This window comes from Coptis chinensis, chromosome 5, assembly GCF_015680905.1.
Source record: "Coptis chinensis isolate HL-2020 chromosome 5, ASM1568090v1, whole genome shotgun sequence".
NCBI classification, from domain to species: domain Eukaryota; kingdom Viridiplantae; phylum Streptophyta; class Magnoliopsida; order Ranunculales; family Ranunculaceae; genus Coptis; species Coptis chinensis.
This window is the reverse complement of record NC_141460.1, coordinates 63,811,931-63,826,294: the sequence shown is the minus strand read 5'-3', so window position 1 is coordinate 63,826,294 and position 14,364 is coordinate 63,811,931. Positions and strand designations below refer to the sequence as shown.

General features: G+C 39.1%; 1 long non-coding RNA gene across 1 annotated transcript; it reads right to left on the bottom strand.

The window, feature by feature from the left end:
• Nucleotides 1-4,145: 4,145 nt before the first annotated feature.
• LOC147498306 (uncharacterized) lies at nt 4,146-4,852 on the bottom strand. The gene is made up of 2 exons (XR_015194271.1): nt 4,731-4,852; nt 4,146-4,589 (listed from the first exon to the last, which is right to left on the bottom strand). It is a non-coding gene; the product is annotated as an uncharacterized LOC147498306 (long non-coding RNA).
• Between the last annotated feature and the right edge of the window lie 9,512 nt (nt 4,853-14,364).

The following is a 14,364-nucleotide window of genomic DNA, read 5'->3' as shown; positions in this document are numbered from 1 at the left end:
TCTTTTGGAAACTTTGGCTTTAGTCAGGCTTTGTTGGGCTTCACGGGGGTCGAGTGGGAAACTTCAATTATTCCCGTATTCCCGTACTTTGATGCATGTTTTATCACTATATTTATTTTAACTGTGGAATCCTATAAAAGGGGTATGATTATTAAACACATAATCGACCAAAATGCTATGTCTCTCGGGGTTTAATATTACAGTTTTGGGTGCTTGCCAGCTAGGTTAGAAGGTAGCCATTAGAGTAGCCATTAAAAAGCTTAGTTCTAGATCTAGTTTTTGGATTTAATTAATTAGTTTCCATTCCATTAATTAGTTTCATTCCTTGTTTTAGATTAGTTATTTGAATCATTGAATATCATTCATTAGATAAATAAAATAGTTAGTTCTTGTTAAATTCGATCTTGTTATTTAATGATTGTTTAGATTGATTTCGATTATTGTTATTTAATGATTTCTTAGTTGTTAATTTAGATTTTAATTATTGTTTAGTTAAATTTAATAAAGTTAGAATTTTTATATTATGTCTTATTCAATTTCATTTGGAAATGATAGTTTGATGAATCGAGGCTAAACCTCCATTAGAGGGGTTTGATAAAGCCTTGATGAAAACTTGATTTTGTTAGCTTAGAATTGTTGTAAGAGTCTATTCCACTCTAGAAGGTCGTTGATTCGTCATGAGAATGGGTGGACGTCCTCACATGCTAGTTATAAATTGGTAGAGATGTCATGTATAATTAGGGATTAGAACGACCAATTCTTACCGTAAGAACGTAAGAATTGGATTACAACAATCTATGCTAGTTTCTTAAGTTGGATTCAAGGTGGATTCAATTCCCTCCTAATTCTTATTCTAGATTCAACCTTAGTATTCCGTAGAATTTCATAGTATAATTCATAATTCTCTCATTGACTTTGGTAGGATTGATAGTCGTAAGAAACTTGAATGCTAAAGAACTAGGAGTGGAACGAATCTTCTATTCCAGCTCTACTTCAATAGTATCAAGAGTAGAAATCTTTGATAAGTCTAGTACAAGTTCAGTTTTTAGTTTTACTTTTGTTTATAGTTTCATCGCTTTATTCAGTAGTAAAACTATCATTTTATCATTATCAGAGACCAAGGAAGAGAACCCCAAAATTTCCAAAGAGAGAGATCAAGAGACTGAGCCTTCCCAATTTCCATCGAGAAATCGAGAGAGTGAGAGAGAGATGGCACTGTAGCATCCATCAACTTTGTACCTTACTTCTCGACGCTCATTAGCACAACGTGCAAAAAGAGAGAGAGAGAGAGAGAGAGAGAGAGAGAGAGAGCAACAAATGCAATAAGTTATGCCAACAGGTCTATAGGGGTTTTTTTGAGTATCCCCTGATCTTTCTCTATGCCTTGTGATCTAGAAGCTTTTACTGAGTAAAGGAGGGATGAGATGATTGTGAGTTCAGGGTTGAACCGCCTGGCGGCTGCCTACGTATCTCCTTCTTTATTTAGGAGAATCAAACCCTATTTTGTATAGTTCCTAAGAGCGAATTCCTATGGTTTATATAGGAAGAGTTTTGAGAGTCCTATGGTTAGGGCGAACCTCATCGCTTGTGAGTTCCTTTCCATCTTTGGACTCTGCCTTCCTATTAGGAATCATCTTCTTATAGAAGTCTGAATCTAGACTATATCTTGTTAGAGGCAGGTTTCCTTGTTGATCATAATGTCCCATCGTATATGGAAAGATTATATCTAAAAGGTAACTCTTAAGATATGTCATTACGATTCCTTCCTTATCATCAAAGATCGCCCTCTTCAATTTCCTTCTATTTAGGAAATGTCCATATCAGTTCCTATTGACTTGGAGAATTGTTATGTTTAGAGGCGGTCATTCACGTGCCTGGCACATGCATACTAAACACTCGTGCTAAACACAAAATCACTTATTCACAGAACTGATCCAATGGTCCTCGTCTCATTCTGAACATCTATAGTCAAGAGTTATTTCCCATACACGTGTCATCTATCCAATGACAGGAAATCTCCCTTACAGATGCTCCCTCTCGTGCCATCTAGCACGTGGCAGCTTGAAGCGACATTGCTTTTGGTGCGAGAATCCTTTTCCTAAACAGTTGTTGGAAATGCTTACGTACTCAACTAATTAAGGCTCTAAAAAGACGGCTCGAACAGACACGCCGTTTCCCAAAAAAGATAATGATGGCAGTTCCATCCCGAAAAGACACAATGCTTGGGCTAATCGTAACCGTTCATCTTATCTGTATATAAAGGATCTAGTGAGAGAACCCTCATTATCTCTTCCGCTACTTTTTTCCTGTATAATGAAACTTTTGAGCTCCCGTTTAGGGTTTAACCAACACTTGAAACTTTCTCTCTTTTCTGATCATGAATCCCAACTGGCCACTTGTAAACTTCGGAGACCTTTCCTCCCTAGAACTAATCCGAGAGAAATTCCATATCCCTGATGATTTCAGTTTGGAGTGGGGGAGGTTGTCTGATGAGTTGGCCTACAAGGAAGTGGCAATCATCACTATTGGTCAACTCAGGGCTAGACTCACTCTTCCCCTCTACCCACTGTTAAGAGAGTGCCTGATTCACTTCAATCTTGCTCTTGGTCAAGCAGACCTCTGTTCTACAGAACTGTCATGTACTCTGCCATATTGGCCAAGAGGCATGGATTCGTTCTTGAATCGTTGGGTGTTTGGGTACTTTTATGAGGTCTGCCATATTCAAGACAAATCTTCCTACTATCTCATGACCAGAGACAAAAGCTCTCCGATTGTCTTTTTCAAGGGGAAATAGAGTGATGAAGGGTGGGCTGATCACCACCTCCGTGTGTTGGGTGATGTGTAGGATGTTCATCCTTCTGATGCTGATGGTGAGCCTGTGAGGATTCCTATTCCCAGAAAACACACTCATGCTCCAACCAGTAAGTCTCTTTTCTCACGAATTTTGCAATCACTATAAGAGTCTTTCAACTGAGTTTCTTTGCTATTTTTCCTTAGATGACTATTCCCCCTAAAGTTAACTAACCGCAACTGACGCTGCTACGGTGGACTTCATCAAGAAGATCCCCAAGGAACAAAGGATGCCTTGGGTGATAGTTCCTAATCCCACCCATCTTTTTGAATATTTCAACATGTCTGCTGAATATTGGCTTCAACTTACCCCCATCTTTTTTCCTTTTGGGATAAACACTATAAATTCTGGGTGCACAACACTTCCTCCTCTTGTGGATCAGGATGCTGGACTTATCCCTCATCCAGTTCAGGATGAATCCTCTTTGAGTACTAGAAGAAGAGAAAACCATAAGGAGAAGAGCTCTGTGGTTGCCTCTGGTGATGTTGAACATCAGGCTTAATTCAGGAGCTTACGGTCAGTGATGATTGTGTGATCACTAGCGGGAGGGGCCTTGAAATGCCTCATGAAATGCTGGTGGCAAGCAATTTTAAAAGGGAAGTATGTGCATCCAACCGTTCTAGATTGAAGAGAGCTGACCCTGCTCCTACTTCTGATATTGCCCTATCTGGTAAGAAAATGAAATTTCATCCTCTCACTATGAATGAAGAAACACTTTTCAAGGTTCCTGATAGTATTCCCCACTCTGGTAAGTCTTTTGAGAAAGTATTTGTATCCCTACCAGTACCAGATCCTCCTATAGGTTCTGAACAAGCTGGTGACAATGTACCTCTGATTGTCACTACTACATAAAAACTCATATACCACTGTTATATACAGTGGTAAAAAGCCTTTAGCCACTGTTTTCAAACCGTGGTAACAACCACCGTGACAAATACTTCTAACAGAACCGTGGTAAAAAATACCTATTATATACCACGGTTTTAGCTAAAACAGTGGTATTAGGATTTGCAAACCGTGGTTAATAGTCTTTATAGTTTTCTCTATCCGAGGTGAACAGTGGGAAATAGTGATGTTATATACGACAGTTGGATAAAAACCGTGGTTTATAGAATATCCTTATACCTCAGTTCTTACAAAACCGTGGTTTATAGACATTTAAAAAATAAAATAAAAGCCCCAAATTATTCGATTTTCATCATATTCAACCCGCAACCTGTCCATTTTCACCATATCCACATTGGATTTAAAACACATTGCTCAAATAAACAATTCATAGTGCAACAAACAAAAAAAATAAATTTAGACATTGAATTGCTAAAAGAAGTTTGAACTTGTTCCATCCGGCCAAAACATCAAAATAATAATGACCAACTTGTTCCATCTAAAACATCAAAATAATAGTGACCAACTCCTCCATGTCTAATACCATCATCACTCTCCAATTTCAAGTCATCACCAATATAATGAGCTGCAGGAGCTTGTTTCAAAGTAACTATATAAACCGATGCCCCTCATTTCTTTTCATGAAACAAAACACCCCAAGTAAGTTAAAACTTTCTTCTTCAACAGTAAATTCTAAAACTTTTCTAGTACTTAGCTCATTTCTTGCAAGTACTAGAAAAGTTAACCAACAAAACTAAACACACTAGTCTTCAACTACTTTAACACAAGTTTAAAATGTGTCCCATCCAGGAATATTAGCTGTGGCCTCATTCACCTTTGTCACCAACATGACCTGCAGTTGAAAGATTTTGAATGTAAGGGACTGAGGACTAATGAAGTTTTCTTATAGCTATCGGGTGTTAAATGCTAGCACAAACGTAAAGATATAATGTTATGTATGAATAGCAGAATTAACTTCAGGCATATGGCATACCACACTCTCCGGAACTCCAGGTGGTGGCAAGGGCAAGTTTCTTGGTGGAGGACCACGAAGATATGATCTCTTGTCGAAGCGCCACTCCCCAATTTTTCCATATGTTAGCTTCCCCTGTAAATGTATCAATTAATAAAATAGATAACTTTAGAACCAATAATGCATCTATCCCATTCATGTGAATGTGTCAACAAAAGGAGGATTAGCATTACTTATAAATAAAACCAAATGAGAAAAGAGAAAACCATCATCAATTCTTAAAGATGTTTACAAACACCCATAAATGTAGCTTATAGTATTTTCCAAGACCAACCTGTACATAGCACCGCTCACAAAGAATGACAGCGTATGACACGTAATCGCGGATGATCCATCCAATGGGGTATGAAGTATTGAAACAAACGGGCATGCTAGGCATGTGTTCAGTAATATTCCAATGTGTGTTTGATCAGCACAAGTGCATATAATTTGTGGTGTAAAAGCAGATGGAATCAAGCTCTTCATCAGGTTTTTCTCTTTCAAGACTTGTGCTTCTTTACCCAACCGCTTAATCTTCGCTTTGAGAACCTTTTCAAGCTCAAAGATGTTTTTTACGTTAGTGGTCAAATATGTAAAGAATCAACTATCACTATATATTAAAGTGCAAATTAAGAATATAAGCAATCACCAACCTGAGCCTCGAGAAAGAACAAGCCCAGTGTCACTGCAATCTGTGGAATACATACATGTTCTCCACTCCTACAGATCAGATATTATTGAGTAATTCAGATGTTTATCTAATAAGCATAGCATCACAACACCATGAACTGAAGAAGGTTTAACAAGAAAATGTATTTTTGTTTAGGTCACCTTTTACCAAAAGCTGAACTTTTGCCAGATTGGAAGCATCAGTTCTCTCAGCAGATTCCTTTGGATAATTCAAAGTAATATCCTTCAACCTGATTTCCATGATATCATACAATTAGGAACATGAAATATTAGTTAACTGGGATAAAAAAAAAATCCATCAAAAAGATTGAAACATACTTCAACAGAATCAAACTTCTCCTTTGTTACAAGAACACATACCACATACCACATGCGTGCCTTGAAGTCTATACAATTTGCAATTGGTTTCACTTTAGAATTCTAAGTGAGACATAAGTAAGACACTCCCCTGCCCCGCGTGCCCGAAGGGGGGAAGTGTCCCCAGGTCGTGTGGGACCCCTTGATCCCCACGACCCAAATTTTTTTATGTTTCTATATTGTAGTCGGACTAATTTTCCTATATAAAAAGTGTGAGAGAAGGCCGAAACTAACTTAACCGTATCCTCCCCCCCCTAACAAAGAAATATTAAACCGGTGGGAGTAAACTGTCCGGAAAAAAACAAAATGTTGATATCTTAATACCTTCAAAGAAAGAATAAATCATATTTAAATAGACTCACAAGTCAAAACAAGAAACTTATAAATAACCGCAGCAAGCAATATGTCTTACATCGATTGCTAACTCCCGAAAGGCGACAACTTTTCATTTGTATAAAGTTGCGTAACCACGGCAACCTCTTCATTTTTTCTCTTCCCGCAATTCCAAAATTAGTTATCATACATCACCAAGATCATTCAAAGCATGCAAGAACAGATCAACCAAAACTCGCTACCCCTATCGGATAAAAAAAAAAAAAAAGGAATAGAATCAACTAGCCTACAACAATTAGAATGGAATCTGTATTACTTAAGAAAGAAATTTCAATCTATTTCAGGAAAATATTAATTGAAAGAAAAAAATACTAATCAAATATATTTTGACACTATTACGGGTGGCCAAGACCACAAACTCACCACGCCAACAACATAAAAGCAATCCCCTCTCCACCCCGCAACACAGGAAAATTAGTTCAGCATCCAGGAAGTATCTAAAGATGCACAAGAAAACTCTACTATATGTTTAGCTCAAATAGCATATTTATAGTGTAAAATAACCGAGCGGCTCGGGCTTGGCTCGTTTAACTATATGAGCCGAGCTCGAGCTCGAGCTCAATTTAAAGCTTGTGTAATTAGCGAGCCGAGCTTGAGCATGGTAAAGCTCGGCTTGTTTAGCTCGAATTCCACCCTTATCTGTGACAGCATGTGAATCTTAATACATGCAGTTATCATTGTACACGCAATAGTAGATTGGCGGAGATACACCCAGCACTAAGGTTCCATAAGAGTGGTTATCTTAACTTCGGTAAAACGGACCTAAGGGTGCATTGGTACAAAATAAAATAAGAGGAATGAGAGTAAAGTATACACTAGATAGGGGTCCAAGTCTATCCTACCCTAATCAGTATATATTGGGCAAATCTCCATAAATTTCTCATCACAATCAATTAATGACGTTGAAACTTTTCAATAAATTATGGGAATATGGGCTAAACAGAGAAGGAAATGAAGAGCCAGTAACCAGTTAGTATATGGATGTACACGTAACACCATACATTATATGGATGTACTTCTCTGAGTTTGTGTTTCTCTCAAGACATAACCTAGCTTGTAATTTTAAGTGAAGTTGCCAAGTTGGTGATCATCATTCTTCAAGAAATTTAGAAACATGTGGGGGCAAGAGCAGGTGTATACAACTATCAAATATGATTAAACAATCAGTAAAATATACTTCATACACTTAATTAGGTCCGGTAGAGGTTATTGTTCTCTTATAACTAACGCAAAGTCCCAAATACCCTTGTCTCTCCAGCTCTTGCATGAAATCAGACATAGCATTACTAATAAACAATTTAGTCAAACACTTTATAGACGGACTACAAACCCAAAATAGGGAGATAACATCACCCAAACAACACATTATTTCCAGTTAAGCAAATTAAGGAGTTAAGAAGAAGACAACTTATAGAGGATGCAATCTAAGTTTCAGATTGGTAGAACTACAATAAATTTTTCCAAACCAACAAGAAAAGAACAGAAATAGAATGACTCTTTCAAATTTAATTGCCAAGAAGACACATGAGGATTTCTCAAAAGAGCGGTAATTTGACGATAATCAGGGATTACGCACCATGAGCTTTGAATTAAAATGACAAATTTAATTTATAAATTTTGAAATCACAATAAAAAGAAACACATAAAAATTTTTGAACTAAAAGCCAGAAATTCTACCAGATCAATTGAAAATGGAGATTTTTTGGAAGTGACCAAAATTGCAACAGAGATAGAACAACCTTGTCCGAAATGATGAACGCGACTGGGAGAAATCTGGGAGAGAGCAGAAACCCTAAGTGACAATTGAAAAGAGGGAGTTTTAGTTGTTTTTTGTCTATTTTTGTTTTTTGTCTTTTTATTATTTTCTCGAGCAAGTGATTTTGGAGACTCTTTATCCACGGTAGGTGTAAATTTTGGAAAAACATAAACCACCATTTTTTGGGAAACAGTGGGGAATAAGAATATCTTAAAACAAAATGGGCGATATTTGGTAGTACCGTGGCATATGCGGATATTATATACTACTGTATCACGTAAACAATGGTATTTGCTTGTACCTAGATTTACAAGGCGAAATGTACCGTGGTAAATGACTATAACCCACTGTTATTATAAATACAGTGGTATATACCATTTGACCAACCGTGGGTAATGACCCTTTTTGTAGTAGTGTGTTGACCCTTCCCTCCCTGATAATCGTAAGGGGAAGGGCATTGCCGAGACAACTGCTGTAACTATTGCTCTCCCTCCTCCTCAATTTGGTGATAGGAGGCAGGTAAGTGATGACATTTCCTTCTCGCCACGATCCCCAGATTCCCCTAAAAGGGAGATGATCGTGGAGATGAGGCATTGGGGCCGAACTGATAAGCTTCCCATCACCAACAAGCACTCTATTAATGATGTTGATATCATCCTTGGAGATTTTAAAGATACGCGGCTTCCTGTTGACAAAGCTGAAGCCAATATGGCTGGGAGCCTAGATCTGTCCTTTCACCGATATGATGTTCATCTTGCCAAGGTAAGACTTTCTTCTCTGTTCAATGGTTTGCTTCTCTCATTGTGTTACTTACACATTCTATATTATTTTCAAGTTAGTGAATAACTTTTTGGCCATGAAAGAACCCATCTTTGCGGCCTCTACTGATACATCCACTGATGTCATGGCTACTAGTGAGCTGATCTGGGCGAAAGAGGCAGCTGAGAAAAGGACTGAGGAGCTACAGATCAAGGTTGACCAGCTCTTGGCGAAGGAGAAGAAATCTTATACTGGCTTTAAGAATATAAGAGACACTATCTCCAACCTCTAGAGCTCTCTGGAAAAAGCCCAAAAAGAAGTTGTTGATGCTGCCTCTTGGAAAGTGAAGTTCTTGGAACTGTGCTCCCAACTCACCACCCTGCAAGCAAAGCATGGCCAAGTCCAAGGGGAACTTCACCGTAGGAACACCGAGATGAGAACCAGTGGCCAAGCCATTGCCCATGCAAATGACATCATGTCAGGCTACGAGAGGGCTCTAAAAGAGAAATGTCTTCGCTCTGATAAGAAGGCTAGTGACCTCTTGGCGGAGACCTCTGAGTTCTATTACCAAGTGGTGAAGGAGGTGAAGAAGAGGTTAGCTGAAAATGTCATTCATTTTTCTCTGAGAGTGCTTGATGTTTCTAAAAAGTTCTTCAATGCAGCCAAATAAGTTAAGTTTGAAGAGGCTATTAAGGCTATCGAGTATGTTTCTCAGTTGGATAATCAGGGGTGGGTGACCAATCCTTTTATCTTATTTTCTTATCTGAGCACCGGTATCTCAGCTATTCAGAATGAACTTATACCTGATGCCTTCTCATCTTCTGAAGAAGACACCGATGATGACATGCCTCCCGTTCAGCTTCTTTTTTTGCCAATGCCAGCTTCAGGTGAGTTTTTTGTTTAGTCTTCAACCGTTTGAGCTAATCTAACTACACAATCTGTTCTTGAGAGTGAACTAGGAGTTCTTGATGATGGTGTAGCAGTAAGCACTGATGGTCAACCAAAGTTTGATTATACCCCTGCTCAATAGGCTAAGTAAAGACTTAGCCTTTTAGTTGATGATTTTGAAAATAATTATTTTTAAACAGTTATTCTATGGGTCTGTAATATCGAGCTATGGAGCTCACATACTATTTACCTATTGAGCTCTACAACTCTTTTATTTTATGCATGCATACTATTTACTTACTGAGCTCTACAGCTCTTCTAGTTTATGTATACAGTAGAAGCACTTTATGTTATATGACATGTACTACTATACATACTCTACCCCTGATGCCCCCAAAGTTTATTTGGAACAATAATAGGTGACCCTAGTAGGCTAAACAGATTAAAATAAGGTATAACCAGAATTTGATCAGGATATCATGGAAGCCATTCAAGTTAACTGTAACTAAAAGTTCGATCACAATAAAGACATATGTCTTTGTGAAAGTAACTTGGTGCCATGAGCACAACACTGTGTTTAATAATGACAGGTCTTATTTATTTAAAAAATAAATAGGGTATCTCCAAAACAGCAGTGGGGGAATTTTCCTCAGCGCTTTCATGCCGATATAGTTCCAAGCCAATGATTGCGTGCTAGGATCTAGATCCAACCCAAATCTTCCCAGCAACCTCTATGTTTGATATTTTGAGAGCCCCAGGAACTGGCATACAGTTCAGGCTCTCAAGAACACTATCTCTTGCTCCAAGTCAAACTGGCGTACAGTTTACTAAATAGTTAGTGTGGTCAGATTCCCTAAAGGCTTAACCTATCAAGGATAATCGCAGTTTGAAATAACCGGTGTACAGTTCCAACTGCATGGGGATGAGAAAGGAACTGGCATATAGTTCAACTTCCCCATACTTAGTATTACTGGTTCTAAAGCAAATTGGCATACAATATTCTTGGACAGATAGTGAGAAAATAATTCCCTAAAGGCTTAGTCCATTGTAGATAACAAATAAAGAACGTGCAAGGAATAAATTCGATTACAAGGTGAATAACTTTATTGATGATTGGAGAGAATAAACAATGCATAACAAAGCATAAAATAATGATTTACTGATAGTACTTGTGAAGGTGTTGTGTGTTCCATGGTTTGACAAGAACATCACCTTCAACAGTGCGTAGGTAGTAAAAACCAGTTTGACTAACCTTGTCGATGATGTATGGTCCTTCCCAATTAGGTCCAAGCTTGCCGTTGGGCTCTGGGATCTCGTGCAGAACCAGATTGCCAGATTTGAAAGATCGAATCCAGACTCTCTTGTCGTATGATCTTTTCAGAATCTGCTGGTTGGGAGCTAAGCGTAGTGCGGCACCTTCTCGCTTTTCATCTAGGAGATCTATTTCTCTACACAATAATTCCTCATTGTCCAAGGGTGTGCACAAAGTCGGACTTCTGAGTGAGAGCTACCAGTTCGGGAGGTATGACTACTTCACTTTTGTAGGTCAGGGAAAATAGGGACTCACCAGTTGATCGTCTGGGTGTAGTTCGGTATGCCCATAGGACCTTAGGTAGCTCCTCGATCCATAAACCTTTTGTGTCATCTAATTTATGCATTATGTTATCCATAATAACCCTATTAGAGGCTTCAGCCTGGCCATTGCCTTGTAGATACCTTGGAGTTGAGAATAGATGGGTAATGTGAAACTCCTTACAAAGTTTAGCGACCAATCCTCTAGTGAACTATTGTAAATTATCTGAGATGATAACTTTGGGTATGCCAAATCTACAGACAATGTTATTCCAAATGAATTTTCTGACGTCCTATTCTCGAATGAAGACAAGGGGAACTGCTTCTATCCACTTGGTGAAGTAATCCGTTGCGACCAGTAAGAATCTGACATTGCCGGGAGCGGGTGGTAGAGGTCCTACAATGTCAGTTCCCCACTATGCAAATGGTCATGGGCTAGCCAATGGGTGTAGTTCTGTTGCTAAAGCATGGATAAACAGAGTATATCGTTGACACTTTTCACATATGAGGGCAAAAACCTGTGCATCCTTTTGCATATAAGGCTAAAAGTACCCTTGCCTTAGGATCTTAAGAGCTAGTATTCTGCCTCCAGCGTGGTTGCCACAAATTCCTTCATGAACCTCTCGCATAGCCTATTCAACGAGGTCTGGGGAGAGTCATCTAAGATGAGGTCCCAGAAAGGACTTCTTGTATAGATCATCCTCAATGAGGGTGAATCTTTGTATCTTTGCAAGCAGACGCCTTGATGCATTCTTATCCTCAGGGAGTGTCCTGTCTTTGAGGTAGGACTTGTATAGATCCATTCAATTTGGAGTGATGGATGGAATAACACAAACAGTCGTAACTGTGAGTGCTTGGATGCTAGATTTCTCTTAGAACTCTATAGGGATGGAACGAGACTCGATTTTACCCAACATTAAGGCAACATATGACAAAGCATCTGCGTGTCGATTTTCTAATCGAGGCAGGTGATAAAACTGAATATTCTCAAACTTGCCCTGAAGACCCCTCACCAGTTCCAGGTATTTGGTCATTCATTCATCCCTGGCCTGATATCCTCCATCAACTTGAAACACAACCAGCTGTGAGTCACTAAAAACTGTGAGGTGTGTTAGGCCAAGGTCGAGAGCTATTATGAGGCCAGCAAGTATTGTATCATACTCTGCCTCATTGTTAGAGGCGTTCCAACCTAATCGAATAGATTTTTCCAGCCGCATGGTGTCAGGAGTAACTAACATAACTCCTACGCCTATGCCTCTACCATTTGAAAACCCATCCATAAATATTTGCCATCTGGAGCTCGATTCCCATGGGTTTAGATGGGTGTTTGGAGATTTAGGTAGGATGCTATTATTTGAACTGGGGGTTGTTGAGTCGTACCCACTGTAGGTCATTGGAAAATCTCCTTCTGCTAGTGCCTGACCCTTCTTTGAGATTCGTGGGACATAGATAATATCATACTCTGATAGTTGCACGGACCATTCAGCTAACCTCCCTGATCTGTTGGGCCTTTCTAGAACTGATTGTAACTGGTATTCTGTGATTACCTTGATAGTGTGGGACTGGAAGTATGGTCGTAATTTCTCTGTTACAAAGAGAAGGGCTAAAGTGACTCTTTCGAGTTATGATATCTTGTTTTTGCTAGTAGGAGCGTTCGACTCAAGAAATAGATAGGTTTTTCAACCTTCTTTTCATCCACACGTATCAATACAGAACTGATATCGTAGTTAGATGAACAAAGATAAAGACCCAAAACTTCTCCCTCTATTGGTTTGGAAAGGATTAGTGGTGCCCCTAGGTACATTTAAGCTGATCGAATGCTTTTTGGCATTCTTCCATCCATGCAAATGAGTTATTCTTTCGCAGCAACTAAAATAGAAGTTTACACTTATCTGAACTCTTGGAGATGAACCTGCTCAGAATTGTTAACCTGCCTACAACTTTTTGAACCTTTTTCATATTTTAGGTGAAGGCATTTCTATGAGCACCCGAATTTGATCTGGGTTTGCCTCGATTCCTCGCTTAGTAACCAGATACCCTAAAAACTTCCCTGATGAGACAGCAAAAGCAAATTTTGTAGGGTTGAGTTTCATGCGATATACTCAGAGAATGTCAAATGCACGTTTCAAGTGTGAGAGATGATCTCCCTGTCTCAGGCTCTTGATCAAGAGATCGTCTACATACACCTCTATAATGTCGCCTATCAATCCTTCAAACATTTTGTTTACCAAACGTTGGTACGTGGCTCCGCATTTTTTAGTCCAAACGACATGACCTGATAATAGTACAGGCCATCTTCGGTTGTGAAACTTGCATGCTTGTGGTCTTCCTTATGCAATGGGATCTGGTTGTAGCCAGATGACCCATATATGAAAGATAACAATTCATGTCCAGCCGTCGCATCTACCACTTTGTCAATTCACAGTAAAGGGTAACTGTCATTTGGACACACGCGGTTTAGATCTATGAATTTGATACATATTCTCCATGACCCATTCTTCTTACATACTAGGACAATATTAGAAATCTAGGTAGGGAAATTGATCTCCCTGACAAAATTAGCTGCCTTTAGATTTTCAACTTCGGCTTTTACCGCTTTAGATCTGTCAGCACCTATCTTTCTCGGTTTCTGCTTGACTACTACTACATCATTGTGGACATTGAGCATGTGTCATGCCACATGAGGGTCAATTCCTGACATTTCTTTGAATGACCATGCAAACACGTCGCTGTGTTTTCAAAGGAAGTGTATTAGAGCCTGACACTCTTCAAAACTCAACAATGTGCCGATGAAAGTGGTTTTTGGTGAGCTGCCTCCCATAATTTCCACTTCCTCTAATGGCTCCAGTGAGGGGGGATCCTCCCTCTCTCTCGGGACTAGGTCCAGGAGAGGTGGATCTAACTGTAATTGTTATTTGGCAGGTTGCTCCACCTCCATTGGTTAAAAAAAGAGTGGGGACTGCTTTGTCGCCAGAGCTTAGCATGCTTTTGCAGCCACCTGATCTTCTATAATTGTCTCAATTTTCCCATTATGTGGGAACTTCAGACATTAGTGATAGGTGCTGGGAACAACGCGGAGTGTGTGCAGCCAGGTCCTACCCAAGATCATGTGATAAGGTGTGTTAACTTTTACCACAACAAAATTTATGATGAGAGTTACCAGACCAGTAGCTATGGGTAGTTGGATCTCCCCAACTATTA